This window comes from Harpia harpyja, chromosome 1 (genome assembly GCF_026419915.1).
Source record: "Harpia harpyja isolate bHarHar1 chromosome 1, bHarHar1 primary haplotype, whole genome shotgun sequence".
Taxonomy (NCBI): domain Eukaryota; kingdom Metazoa; phylum Chordata; class Aves; order Accipitriformes; family Accipitridae; genus Harpia; species Harpia harpyja.
The window spans coordinates 85,255,879-85,270,939 of record NC_068940.1 but is presented as its reverse complement, the minus strand read 5'-3'; the positions used below and the strand labels follow the sequence as shown (position 1 = coordinate 85,270,939).

The window sequence follows — 15,061 nt, the reverse complement described above, 5'->3', positions numbered from 1 at the left end:
CACCTGCTCCGGCGTGGGGTCTTCCCTGGGCTGCAGGTGGATATCTGCTCCACTGTGGACCTCCCTGGGCTGCAGGGGAACAGCCTGCCTCACCATGGTCTTCACCACGGGCCGCAGGGGAATCTCTGCTCCGGCACCTGGAGCACCTCCTCCCCCTCCTTCACTGACCTTGTGGTCTGCAGGGCTGTTTATCTTACATGTTCTCACTCCTCTCTCCAGCTGCAGTTTCTGTGCTGCAGCAACTTTTTTTCCCTTCTTAAATATGTTATCCCTGAGGAGGCACTACCACTGTGACTGATGGGCTCGGCCTTGGTCAGAGGCGGGTCTGTCTTGGAGCCGGCTGGTATTGGCTCTGTCTGATATAGGGGAAGCTTCCGGCAGGTTCTCACAGAAGCCACCTGTGTAGCCCCCTGCTACCTAAACCTGGCCATGCAAGCCCTCTACAGTATGAACAGAGAGTATTTGCCAAATTCAGGCTTACCTTAGACTTTTTAGGGGTGTCTCTTTCTTGCAGCTCTTTAAAAAAATGAGCAATACTGACCTTGTCCAGTGCTGCCTGCACAACTGATTCACTCTCAGTATCCAAAGCTGACGTTGCCTCATCAAGCAGAAGAATTTTAGGATTGCGAACCAGTGCTCAGGTGATTGCTATTCTTTGCTTCTGACCTCCACTCAGCTGTGCCCCTCTTTCTCCAACCACAGTTTTAAACTTCTACAAGACAACCACACACATTTCCAAAACACTCAGTGGCACAGTCCTTTCGCCAAAGAAAGGCAGTGTAAAGAAAAGGCGCGTCGGTGTCAGTAGCCCCAGCAGCATCTTCTCCTACCTCTAAAACTCTACAGGATAAACAGCCACTTAGATATACCTGCCTAATTTTTTTTGTCCCTGGAAGTCTAATAGTTCTCCAAATGCCCACCAATTCATGACCTAAAGATTTAAAATTAACATTATTCTCAAAAGTTATGAGGAAGGTCTGCATAGCTCTGCTTATTCACAGCTCCAGGGATAGCTTCCTCTGCTTACAAGAATCCCTTCTAAGGAACTCTTTGGCACAAGGTTTAGGAGAAGTTATTTCAGCAGGACAGCTGGTTTGCTTACATTGGGTAGCTTCATGATGAAGTCATAAGCATTCGCTTCCTTGGTAGCCTTTTCAATCTCTTCCATGGTGACGTCCTCATGGCCATAACGAATGTTTTCTGCAATGCTAGTAGCAAATAGCACGGGCTCCTGATTCACCACACCAATAATCTCCTGCAGATATCTTACATTTAAGGTCTTAATATCCTGCCCATCAATGGTAACCTAAATGAAAGGAAGCAGACAAAAACTGTTTACTAAGTGTTTTGGTCAAGAAACCTCTCTCCCCAGGCTGGCACTTACCTCTTTAAGGGAGACTTTATTGTGTCATTGGAACAAGGGCCGTGAGGCCAGAACCAGACTTCCAACAACTGTGACACACAGAGCAGTCCTCTTACTTGAGGTATCCTACCGTGCCTTCCTTGGGATCATAAAATCTCTGGATGAGCTCAACGGTTGTACTTTTCCCACAGCCACACAGCTAACCTTGAGGTTCAAGCCCTTCAGTATCTGTGCATATAAGAAGGGTAACCAAAAACACAACTGTATGTAAAAATGTCAGTGTAAATTTGAAGAAACTCTATAGACTACAATAAGATTTTGCAAGAGAGCTTTAGCTAGTAAGGGGAAGAACTACATGTGAAATTGTGGAAAGGCTGATGTGGAGTTTCTGGAGTTTTACTGCACTATGAAGGGATTCTTCCTTCTTGTCGTGGTTTAACCCCAGCCAGCAACTAAACACCACGCAGCCGCTCACTCACTCCCCCCCACCCAGTGGGATGGGGGAGAAAATCGGGAAAAGAAGCAAAACCCGTGGGTTGAGATAAGAACGGTTTAATAGAACAGAAAAGAAGAAACTAATAATGATAATGATAACACTAATAAAATGACAACAGCAATAATGAAAGGATTGGAATGTACAAATGATGCGCAGTGCAATTGCTCACCACCCGCCGACCGACACCCAGCCAGTCCCCGAGTGGCGAATCCCTGCCCCCCCCACTTCCCCGTTCCTATACTGGATGGGACGTCACATGGTATGGAATACACCGTTGGCCAGTTTGGGTCAGGTGCCCTGGCTATGTCCTGTGCCAACTTCTTGTGCCCCTCCAGCTTTCTCACTGGGTGGGCATGAGAAGCTGAAAAATCCTTGACATTAGTCTAAACACTACTGAGCAACAACTGAAAACATCAGTGTTATCAACATTCTTCGCATACTGAACTCAAAACATAGCACTGTACCAGCTACTAGGAAGACAGTTAACTCTATCCCAGCTGAAACCAGGACACTTCTGCTCATCCCTTCAAAATGTGGCATTTCACACCTACTGCAAAAGTGAAGGTCTGCTTTCCATTCAAACTTACTTACTCGTCCCTCGATCGCTGAGTTTCAGGTAGGTGGTGAAGATGCCACAAAGCAATCACTGTAGCTGTAGGGGAAAAGAAGAACTTTTCTTTCCCTCTTACACTGCTGTTGACCTATGGGGGCTTTTCTCTGTAGGTTTCTCTAAAACTTCAAGCAGAGACATATTTGTAAATCTCTATGTAATAAGATGAAAGGGAACCTTTTCTTGGATATTTCTTCTTCAGTTACCAAGGAGGAATAATTTATAGTTTTATTTTTGCATATTTATATAAAACATCATATTATTTCATTACAAGTAACCTGGTAGGAAGCCATCATGAGGAAGTTCTTAGCTTAAAAGAAGTGGGAGAGCTGATATTCCATTAAACATTTGCCAGGACTATTCTTATTTCAGAACAATAGTGTAAAACAAACACTTTTTCATTTCAGTAATACTAAAACCTCTGAATTTTGCCATTTTAATCAAGAATATTTTAAATTGTGAGATTCAGGTGATGTCAAAATGAGCAAGTATGAACTGAGACCACCTATTTTAAACCCTCAAGCTACCTTAGAACTCAATCGAAAGTCTTTGTTCTGCAAGTCTTTACATGGAAATACACTTATTACATTGTTAGACATTTACATGGAAGCTAGCTAATATAAATGCCAAATGTTTAAATTGTTCTCTTTAGAAACTGGTGAGCTGGAATATTTTCTTTTTTTATTTATTTAAAAGTTGACTAAGAAAGCCCCCTTCTTCTCTGTCTTCATGTTCTAACTGAACAAAATGGAAACAGATCCCCTTTTATAGATTAGTGAAAGTGGACTTCCTTCACACTGGAAAAGATGCTTTTCCAAGACATTCTTAATAAATGTATTTTCAGAAATCATTCAGACCTCTTCCCCAGTTAATTGCATCAAGGCTTACCTTAGTGAGAGCTCTCAAACAAAACAATAATTTCCTTCAAAGGGGCAGGTTTTGCATTGTAAATGTAATAAAGTACGTGTTGGATCTGCTGCCAGTTTCTCAGAGAAATACTTTTACCAGACATACAGTGTGGACAATTTGGCAGATCAGTATACTGCTATAACATTTTAAATGGGTTAAAACAAGTATTATCACAATTAGTGTTTTTCATTATATTTGTGACTTATAAGGATCTCCAACCCTTTAGTTTTTAGTGGAAATTTCAAGTAGTTACATTTTATTTTAAAAGGTTGGCTTTTAATTTAGTTAACCAACCAGTTCTGGCTAAAATGTGTTATCAGTTCTAGATAAAAGCAAAGGTTTCTATAATTTCTAGGACTTTTTTTTTTTTTTTTCAATTATAGCAATTGTTTCTCTCTAAGCAATCAAGTTATCTAAATGGAATCTGTATCACCTCCATGCGTAATACCTTAGTATCTGGCCCAGCAGGGTAATTGAAGTAAACATTTTGGAATTCCGAAGTCCCCTTAACATGCTTCAGTTTATAGGCAGCATTGGATGAACTGTCAATTTGAGGTTCCTGTGCAGAATAACATGTCAAGAAAAGGGAAAAAAACATTGTCTAGATTCCTAATGGCATTTTAGCATGGTACAGGGCTGTGACATCTTAGAAGTTAACGTTACCAGCTAATGAGGCATAGCAGGCCTCATTGCAAAGTAGCTGCAACTACTCATGGGTGCATGAAGCTGCCAGTCCAGGTCACTGGAAGATCTGCTGTCAGGGGTGAGTAACCAAGGCAAATGCTTAGGGCCTTAAGTCTTCACTGGCATAAATTAAGAATAGAGGAAATATAATCTAAAACATCAGTGAAAGGGAGGAGTAACCTACACATTCACATCCAGCCAATGCATAATACTGTTAGTATTAACAGTAACTTGTGTTCATGATTACACTCCTTCCTTTAATATACTGTAGGAGACAGCAGCTGTGCCATATTAATGCAGACAGAGGACTAGGTTTTAATGCATTTGTTTTCATTCCTACCGAGAACAGTCTTGAACCAGGAATAGTGCACTAATATCCAAAGGCAGAAATATAGCTTGTGTAGACAACCCAAGGTTAGTTTTAAAATAGCATTGTAGTCACTATGACACTAAGTAGCAAGGTTCAGCCCCTGCCAGCCATCCAGTAGGTACCAGTTTACAGCCTCAGCTAGCCAGTATGTACCATAAGTCTGGTAAGTAAATATTATAGCTCAAACCAATCCTTGTCAGGCATGGTGCTTCTGTTACTGGTATTTCAGCTAGTTACTTGAGTTAGCATGGGAATAATTACAACAGCTGCACTCACATCTCTGCACTACAAGGTAGATGTGACCTCAGAGGTAAAAATATCAGCAGACACTTCAGCTTTGTTTCATAACCATTATCTGATGCAGCAAAAATTGGAAACACAACCCTAAGTTTAGTTATATTTTATACATAATATTTAGAAAAGTCATATAATGTTATAAACTATACAAATATTTTAATATTTTTTGATAAAGGACTTGAAAGTAGAAGTTACATTGCCAAATCACTACAGATGTAGTCACTATAAAGGCAGTCCTTTAAATTATTGAAAGCTGAAAAGAAATATTATCAATAACTTGGGCATAGTTACAGAAGATCTAGAATTGTCTCTCAGTTGTTGGGTTGGGCTTTTTTTAAGAATGAAGATTGAAGTATATTTATTCAGGGAAGCTTTGCAATAATTTCTTTTTCTTCTTTAACCTGGTTTTCTGAACTACCAGATAAAACAACTACTGGTAGGAATTTGCATCTTCCTCAGTTATTGGCTCACATTCCAGTATTTAGATGCTTGTCCCATATCCAAATTTGTGTTAGGTAGAATTTTTAAATGTTATGATATTGTACACACAATCGCTACTTTTAGTTCAGAAAAGAAGTCAGATGTTCAACACTTTTGGATGACAGACATGGCAAAAGACCTAAAGAAAAAATAAAACCCACCACATAATACATAGCTAGGAATTCATAACTCTAATTAGGTAGTTTCATTTATCTGAGAATATTAACTCTTATTGCTTTAAGTAGTTTCATGCATGCTGTGCAATATGAGGAAGTCTAGAATCAAAGCAGCAATTAAACAGGTGGCAATCATTTATCAAAAGGTAAACATCAGTAGGAAAAAAGGGAATCAAATTTCCTTCTTCCACAACTGGACGATAAGAAGGATATTGTGAGGTGCTGATGGCTGGGATTCTTCTTTATTGACAATCGAGAACAGAAGGTTGTTTCTAATTCCACCTGAAAAAAAATTAGCCACCAGTTACTTTTGTGGTTAAACATAGAAAAAAATTGCTTTCTTTCTTCATATAACATAAAACCAAGGGTACTTCAACCCAAAAGGTAAAGGCACAGTAATCTACTCCACTGTGGTACTGGCAAGAACAGAACCAAATGTTTGAGGAAACCGGAAATTTCTTTGCATGAAACTGAAACTGTTTGTCACACCAAAAGCAGACTCTAATTTCTAATCTATTTTTTTCAGCCTTGGATCTGACTTTTTAATGTTTGGGTGTTTTTTCTGAACACATGCAACTCTGCCACCCATTTCTGATGTTGAGAATAAACGCTTATTTGCGTTTTATTCTAATTGTATCTAAGTATCTAAGCATATACCAAGCTTACATTACAGTCTAAATTGTTAGTGGCCCAGAGGAGGTGACAGTGAGTATGGCCTTCTGCAAGGACCAGTAATAACCCCCACCTTGCAGTCGTGCTGCTTGCCAGGTAAGGCAGAAGCCTGGCTGCAGGTGCTCCTGCTTTCCCTGCTCCACCAGCTGCTTTCACTGAGGACATGAGAACAAAGCTCCTTCCCAGCTGGTTTCTGCAGGGTGTTGGTAGTACAAACTCACCTGCCTGGCTTTGTCCTGGAGTGGACAAAATCAAATCATAGAATCATTTAGGTTGGAAAAAAACCCCTTAAGATCATCGAGTCCAACTGTAAACCTAGCACTGCCAAGTCCACCACTAAACCATATCCCTAAGCACCATGTCTACACTACCTCCAGGGATGGTGGCTCAACCGCTTCCCTGGGCAGCTTGTTCCAATGCCTGATAACCCTTTTGGTGAAGAAATTTTTCCTAATACCCAACCTAAACCTCCCCTGGCACAACTTGAGGCCATTTCCTCTCATCCTATCACTTGTTACTTGGGAAAAAGAGACCGACCCCCACCTCGCTACAACCTCCTTTCAGGTAGTTGTAGAGAGCAAGAAGGTCTCCCCTCAGCCTCCTTTTCTCCAGACTAAACAACCCCAGCTCCCTCAGCCGTTCCTCACAAGACTTGTGCTCCAGGCCCCTCACCAACTCGGTTGCCCTTCCCTGGACACGCTCCAGCAGCTCAATGTCTTTCCTGTAGTGAGGGGCCCAAAACTGAACACAGCACTCGAGGTGCGGCCTCACCAGTGCCCAGTACAGGGGGATGATCACTTCCCTGCTCTTGCTGGCAACAAAATGGACCTACCCACCTGGTCACAAGTGGGAACAATTAAATGAGCTGCTCCTCAAAGACTCTTGGGTCTAGCTAGTGACCCTGGTGCCTGAGCACAATGGAGAGAATGGCTTCAAAAGCTGCTGACTATCACAGATATAAACTCCTTAGCAGGCAGGCTGTGACTGGGATCAAACCTTCAACCACACTGTCATACCCCAAGCCTTCCAACAAAAGGTCCAACCTGATACCAGCATAGATAAAGACTGTAGGTAAATGAACTCTGCCTAAGACAGGAGCTAACAAGTTACAAAGGGAATGCTGCCTGACGCCTGGTCTTTCTCTCCTGAATGCAACCACCTGGCATAAATCATGATACATAGAATTTATATCTCAGTACTTCAGCAAAGATTTGGTGTGACTGAATAAAAAATTAACAGCTAATTATTATTGATCCAAACTGGCTTTTTCACAAGGGACTTTGAATTAGGTGATTTTTATGTTGCTACCCAACTTACAGAAGTATCAGTGGTATGCAGAACAACTGTACTGTTTGCTTTTATTAGCAGGGGTGAAAAAGTGAAAAATGTAGTTTGAAAAGCTAACTTCGACCTCACTTAAAATTTAAAGTCACATATTCCAAAAAGATTATACAAGATCAGTTCAGTATTTCTCATAAACATTGTTCAGCTACTGGTGAATACATACTGTAAAGACTTTTCCAATTGTATAATCATTGGAGAGTATCAAAGTGGTTCCATACCAGAAGGCCAAAGCATATGATGCATATATCAAAAAGAAAGCAATACCCATAGAAGTATTGGCTGACACAGCCTTTTTGATACCAATGTGTTTGGCATCTTCTAATTTTTTTTTTGTTTCTGGAAAAAAAAAAACCAAACCCAGAACATACAGGAAATTACTCTTTCTTACATTGTGTAATTCATAAATTTCCCATAAAATAAATCAAACATATATAAAATATTTTTGTAAACAGTAATCCAGTTCTGAGAAAGATCTTGCTAAGAGTAGATGAAAATGTATTGACTGTCTTTCATGTTGTAACAGACTGAGCTGATCAATTTTGTTTGGAACAAGTCCTGGAGGAGTGGAAAAAGGCTGTGGCAAGCTGTTAAACAGCTCTCATGTTGTGATTTTAGGTGGAATCTTCCGACTGTGAGTGAATATTACTGATGCTATGAAGAAAGGTAAGCAGTGCCTTGAATTGTGGATAGAGCCACAGGACCGAAGTATTACAAAAGAAACAGTAACCTGAGAAATTACAAGCTTGTAGCCTGACAAAAACAGCACATAAAGCTTGCAAACAAATCCTGAAGAAAATAATAAAATCAGAAATAAATGGAAATAAAATCATACGAAATTACAAGAAATTAAATGTGTTATGGGTTATGAAAGCAAAGGATTAACCCATTTACTTTTCTTTAATACTGTCTTTTCTAGAGAGGTGAGACACAGTAAAACTAGTCCTTTGGGACTTCATTAATGCCATCTAATGCCAATTTATCCTAAAGCCATAGGATAAATTATTAATTGAACAGTAGTTGTGAAGTAATAAAAGAACAGTACAGTTTGAAGCAAGACTGTGGTGTTCAGCAGGGAGCTATAATACCCAAGGGAGTTGACAACATGAATTCTTCAGTCAGTCTTGGGATTTATTGTTTTTACTTATTTTAGTGACTTGGGCATGCAAATAATACTCAGGATAATGAAATTTCCTGATGGTACAAAACCAAGAGAATCAGTACAGAGGACCAGTGAGAGGACCAGGAAAAAGAATACCAGAATGTCTTACAGAATTAGAGACTTGATGTTGGAGGGTAGTAATAAGAGAAGCAGATGAACCATAATTATGTAAAATAAAAGATGACCAGTGAAATGGCAAACCTATACTGTACGAGAAAACTATAAGAACTTAATTTGGTTGTCCTAGCAAAATGCCACCTGAGAGAGTCTATGATATATTTATATAAACAGCACAGGAAAGTAAACCCATGGGAGGGAACTACTAAAGCAAATGTTCAGTGCTGATACAGTAACAAATTAATGTATAGGAACTATGCATACACTTTGTTGGAAAGAGATGTCCCGTCTTCAGACAGTCAAGCAGTAGAATAGCCTCCCACCAGCAGCAGAGTTAAAAAGCCTACCTGGTTTTAGAATGGAGTTTTTATGCTTATTAACAAGGGAATTAGATGACACATTTGCTTACTACCTGGTCCTGGTAACACAGGAGGTCCTTCCCACTTCTGGGTCACGAGGAAAGACCTACATCGCATTTAGTGCACCCATGGCAGGAAGTGGCTGGCAAACAGTGCTCTAAGGATGAGTAGGAAAAAGAGGTGATGAGAGGTATGAGGGTGATGAACAGCACTGGGTAACTAAAGAAAGATGCTGGGGTGAACTGGGAAGTGAGGACCAGATACCCAAAGGACTTCTTTCAGCTGCCTGAGCCGGCAGCAGTGGCAGCTGGAGCATAAAGGGAGAAGCAGGTCAGGGGATGGCGTGTGTTTTCTGTGGATAACAATTGTTATTGAACCTTGAGTTTGAAAAACTCCTGGCAGTATTTGTGGTCATGCTGGTTATCTTTAGATAAAAGATCAAAAAGATGGCAAGAATGATGTTCCATAGTATAATAGAAATATATACATATGCATAACCTTGGTTTGTGACCTTAGTGTTATACTTGTCTTTCTTTTGCCGCGTGCCTGTCTTTTTTGCTTACAACTCTCACTGGGTTTATGAGGTCTGTAAGACCATATTCTCTTTGGGAAAGGAACTGCATCTCTGCATGTTTTATGATGCTTTTTGAAGCTAATAAAAAAGTAGAGACAAGAAAAAAGTCAGCAGCAAAGATATAAAAAAATTCAAAATCTCTTTAGTCACTATTATAAAAACAATGAACATATGGAAACTTTATTCTCACCTTTCAATTTCTTTTCTTTGTCCTCCAAATGCTACCACAATTTGAATTGCTGCCAGAACTTCCTCTGCAACAGCTCCTGCTCTTGCATATGCAGCTAGCTCTTTGTTAGTGAATGTGGAAATTATCTGTGCAGAAGAAAAATATTTTAACTCCCCCACTCAAACAAAACCAGAACGAGCTCAAGTGTTGTTCTGATGTCTAAGAATTCTTAATTTATTGTACCAAATTTCCTATCTGCTTTATTTTATTATAAAGATTTATAAAAGAATCCACATTTGACTTCCAAGGCAGAAATTTAATGAAGGGCATCATGATAATGTTTGCATTGCATAAAATATATTGACTAGAAAAATGCATGTTATCTGCTGCCAAAAAATGAGGTTGGATTTTCAGTTCTATACTTTCATCATTTTGGACAGCCAGAGGAGCTAAGATCCCTTACACTTAAAAATACTTGCACCAGCACGGTCAGGCAGTTCTGGTTTGTGTCAGGACAATTAGTTGCCTGACAACCATGGGAACATTCATGCTCCAAACACATAGTAGGATGCAGATGAAGTTGTAGCAGAGTACTCATGTGCTATGGAGTATTAGGGACCGCACATGTTAAATAGGGTTGGGATTTTCATCTTAGCTGAAAGGGCAAGGCTGGCCAGTGTCACTGAAACTCAGTAGCCAGTTGGTACTCGACGTCCTGATGCCCCTTTCAAAGTCCTAGCCAAAAGCAATTATATTTCTATAGATGAAGTCTCTTTCTCTCTCCCAGTGGTCTGCATCCACTTCTGGTGTGCTGTTTTCAGTAAGTGATTGGGAGCTGAGCAAATGGCAAAGGCATGGTCTGGAGTAGAGTTAACGGTGTGCCAGCTGCCCGGCTGTCGGTGCCCGTGTCCTTGTGCTGTCCCTGGGGGTAAAGCCCTCCTCGCCTTGGGGTCAGAGTCCACAGACGGGTCTTATCATAGAAAACCTGATTCACTCCAGGTTCATGCCAGAACTTACTGCAGTTACCTGCGATGACTGCAGCTGTGCCATTTGACTTCATTTCTGTATTTATTTGTTTTTACTCACAGTACTTGGTCATTTTGCTGTAGTTGTCATGGAGTCCAATGAAGAAGGCAAAGGTACTGCTTATTTACCCTTTCATGTTTATACTTACATAAACTTTGCAGCAGTATAGCTGAGTCCATGGTGGAGGCACTCCAGCTGTACCAGTGTCGTCATGCACCTATCCACACCTTTCTGCATGTGGGCAAGGTCTAAATTCACTAAGAGCCAGATTGCATTTTTAAATCTTACAGATACCAAATGGGATTATAGAAGATATAGTTTACCAGTTTATTGAAAACTCACACTTTTTGCCTACCTTTGCCCAGAGAGCTGATGAGAACCCTAGAACAGGACTGAGTGCCAGGATCACAAGTGTTATTTTCCAGCTTTTTGTAAAGCCAACTATAAATCCAGTGAAAAAGGCTGCCACAGCCTGAAAGAACATTGCCATTTTTCACCTATTCCTTCATTAATCTTGGAGATGTCACTGAAAAAACCAAATTATATCCAAACAAATAAGAATGGGTGGAAAAGACAGAAATAAACTCTTTGGGTGCAGTACACTTTGTCAGTGCTCCATCATGTTTCGAACACCTGCAATTCAACACAGCTACAAGTTTGCAGCCACAGAGGGCATGGAGCAGCATTCTCCAACACCTCTGTTCCTCAGGCTCCATTTAAATGATCCATACACATCTCAGGATCCATATAAATAATAGCATAGCTTACAGAGGAGTTTAATAAGATAAAATCACACTGCTCTGAGGGAAGTATTACAACTGATTTTCAATAATTAGAATTAGTACTCAGTTGGCAATTAACTGATATTTAATACTTACTCTAGAAATCTACTGTTAAATTCGCCTACATCATTTACATCAAACCATCTAATCTCCTGTGTCATTACAGCATGAAAAAATTCTTGTCTGATTCTTTTTATTTGCCAGCCAGCAGCCAGCATCCAAAATGAAACTTGAATGTAGTGCAGCAAAAAGAACACCAGCTCTTATACCAGGATAATAATATGCATATCTGAAAGGAAACAAAAAGATTGGAAACGGAATTAATTCTACTCCAAACAGGACTAGCTGCTATTCCTCTTTCTTCACTATAATGAATATTTTTAATTTCTTTCAGAATCAAATTTCAGTTGTTATCTTTTGCTAACTTATTATACAACTTCCACAAAGTGAAAAAAATTTCTAAAAGTATTGTCTTAAAATCCATGAAGACATAGATTAAAAAAACAAGCTTAGAATGACATATTGACTCTTAGAAATACTTCCCACAATCAATGAAAATTAAGACAGGGATTTTAAAAATGCTTAAGTGATATAAAAGCAAAAGTAAGTTAAGTTTCCAGATGTCCACTTTCATTTAACGAAGTAAAGATATAGATATTGAATTTTAATTGTTTGCATGGTATCATCATTTAACTGCTTTGTTTAGTCATCTTTGAGAAATGTTAGTTTTTTAAAAATTGTGTACGTTCCTAAGGAAAAAGAAATAAATTAGTGTCTAGGTACTGTTCATGCAATTACCACAAAATAAGGCTCCACACATTCAAAAAAAGAAAAAGCAATAACAAAAGCTATTCTAAGTACTTTTGTTACAAATGAATGCCAAAGATGTTTTATTCATGATTGCAATTAAACAAAACATTTCATATTTAAACTGAAAAATATTAGTACATTAATGAATAACTTAAAATTAAATGAGCAGCTGAATGTTGTTCTTAATCATTGCCAGCATAATAAAAAAGCTACAAAAAGCAGCAAAACTAGGGAAAAAACAGAATTTATACATTTGTTCTAACATTTAGTTTATGCCAAAACACAATGGAATTAATTTAATTTTGGTTCAAAATCCCTATTAATTATGGTTATTTTATAATATCATTATTAATAATTAATTAGAAAATAAAAGTATATGACATTGTGAATTATTTGTTCAATGACATTTGTTAAGAAACACATAGCTCTGCTTTTGCCAGCTTTTTTGCATGACAAATAAACTGAATGTTTATGTTTAGATTCCAGTTCCAGAATTGAGCCAGATAATTTTTGTATGAATAATTCCTATCGTACACAGTGGGGTTTGTACAACAAGAGTAGAATTTGCCATCTGTGATTTCATACTCCCTTCAAGGAGCAGACCATCCTGGCTTACTTACAAAACAAATACCGTTCTCTGAGGTTGAACAAAAAGACTAGGGTTTTCTTTCCATTTCAGCAAGGGGGCATGAAGAAAGAGGAGCTAGGCCTTAAAAGAAGTGGGAACAGAAGGAAAACCTGGAAAGGGCAAAGCATGACAAAAGAAGAGATAGGGTATAGGTAGACAGAGAGAGAAAAAGGAACAACCCCCCCTCCAACCATAAACCTGGAAATTGCTCAGACAACGGCACCTGTGATGTGCCCTCACAGCCTGTCTCTGAAAATAACTGGTGCTTAACAACTTAGAAGACTGTGAATAAATATTATTAGACTAACATGAAATAGCTTCTCAGTGAGATAGTTTAATCAGACCAACTGTTGCATCTCAGTCCCTATTACAATTTTATCCAATTAGAAATGTTAAAAATATGTAAGTTCTTGGCCTAATTTATATTTTTTGGTTATGAGCTCTGCAGATTTGTTGGGCATTATATAAAAAGCATTTCTATTATCAGTTTTAAATTTGGTGTCTCTCGACTTCACTGTCTGTTCTTTGTCCTTCTAGAAGAAAAGGGTACCAAAGAGTACTTGATTTACCTTCCCAATGGCAATCATTATTATTATGTGGGTGACCATTAGGTGGATATTACTCTGTGTTTGTAGTGGCAAAGACTAAATGAAAACAGAAAACCTGGAAATTTAATGGAAACTCCATCATGCATGTTTTCATAACCGTCTCATTTTGGTTTATTTCTGGTAGAGTACAAGGTGTTTGTCTTTAAGGAATGTTTTTCAGAATTTCACTTATTGTCAACAAATTTTAAATGTGTGATCCTGTGCAGTAAGAACACGGAGAGAATAAATGGCTTGCCTAAGACGTTATGATGAGCTTTTGACATTGAAGGGATGCATGGGGGAGGAAGAAAGGGAGTAGTTTCTCTGAGTTACAAGAAGCTTTGTTTCACTTTCTTTCATAAAACTGGATCCAAACTTCACTAGCTGATGGAGTTATGCGAAAACAGTATCTACAGTTTTCATCCAGCTACTAGGGTCTCCTAGGTACTGTCCTTTAAAAAGTTCATAAATTAATAGAAAATATGTGGTTTAGAGATGTATGAAATTAGTTGACTTTGCTGACTGATAAGGTGTCATTTAATTACGGATTAAACAAAGTAATTTTGGGGCTTTGCATGTGATCATTTCCAACATTTTAGGGCATTTGTTAGGCATCAGCCAAAACGTTTGTGGCTTTGACGAAAATGAGAAAGCCAAAGAGCAGGAAATGGGGAATCTCTATAGAAGCTCTTGCAGAGCTGGCACAGAGCTCCTTCAGCCGTGAGAGGTCCTGCTCCCAGGACCTCCCTCAGAACCAGGTGGGTGGCAGCCATTTGTGCATTGGACTGTGCCTTACTCTCTTGTGGTGGTTAGCTACTGAGAGAGGAAGGAAAGCAAAGGAGAAAAGGAAAAAGGATTGTTGTGGTTTAACCCCAGCCAGCAACTAAGCACCACGCAGCCACTCACTCACTTCCCCCCCACCCAGTGGGGTGGGGGAGAGAATCAGAAGGAAAAAGGAAAACTCATGGGTTGAGACAAGAACAGTTTAATAGAACAGAAAGGAAGAAAATAATAATGATAATAATAACAATAATAAAATTACAATAATAATAAAAGAATTGGAATATACAAAACAAGTGATGCACAGTGCAATTGCTCACCATTCGCCAACCCATGCCCTGTCAGTTCCCGAGCAGTGATTCCTCCCAGCCCCGCTCCCCCCCAGTTTATGTACTAGGCATGACATCACATGGCATGGAATATCCCTTTGGCCAGTTTGGGTCAGCTGCCCTGGCTGTGTCCCCTCCCAACTTCTTGTGCCCCTCCAGCCTTCTTGCTGGCTGGGCATGAGAAGCTGAAAAATCCTTGACTTAGTCTAAACACTACTGAGCAACAACTGAAAACATCAGTGTGTTATCAACATTCTTCTCACACTGAACCCAAAACATAACTCTATACCAGCTACTAGAAAGAAAATTAACTCTATCCCAGCTAAAACCAGGACAGGAT

General features: G+C 39.3%; 1 pseudogene; it reads right to left on the bottom strand.

Moving 5' to 3' along the window:
- LOC128138693 (ATP-dependent translocase ABCB1-like) overlaps positions 1 to 15,061 on the bottom strand; it is a 55,546-nt pseudogene that overhangs the window by 29,170 nt on the left and 11,315 nt on the right.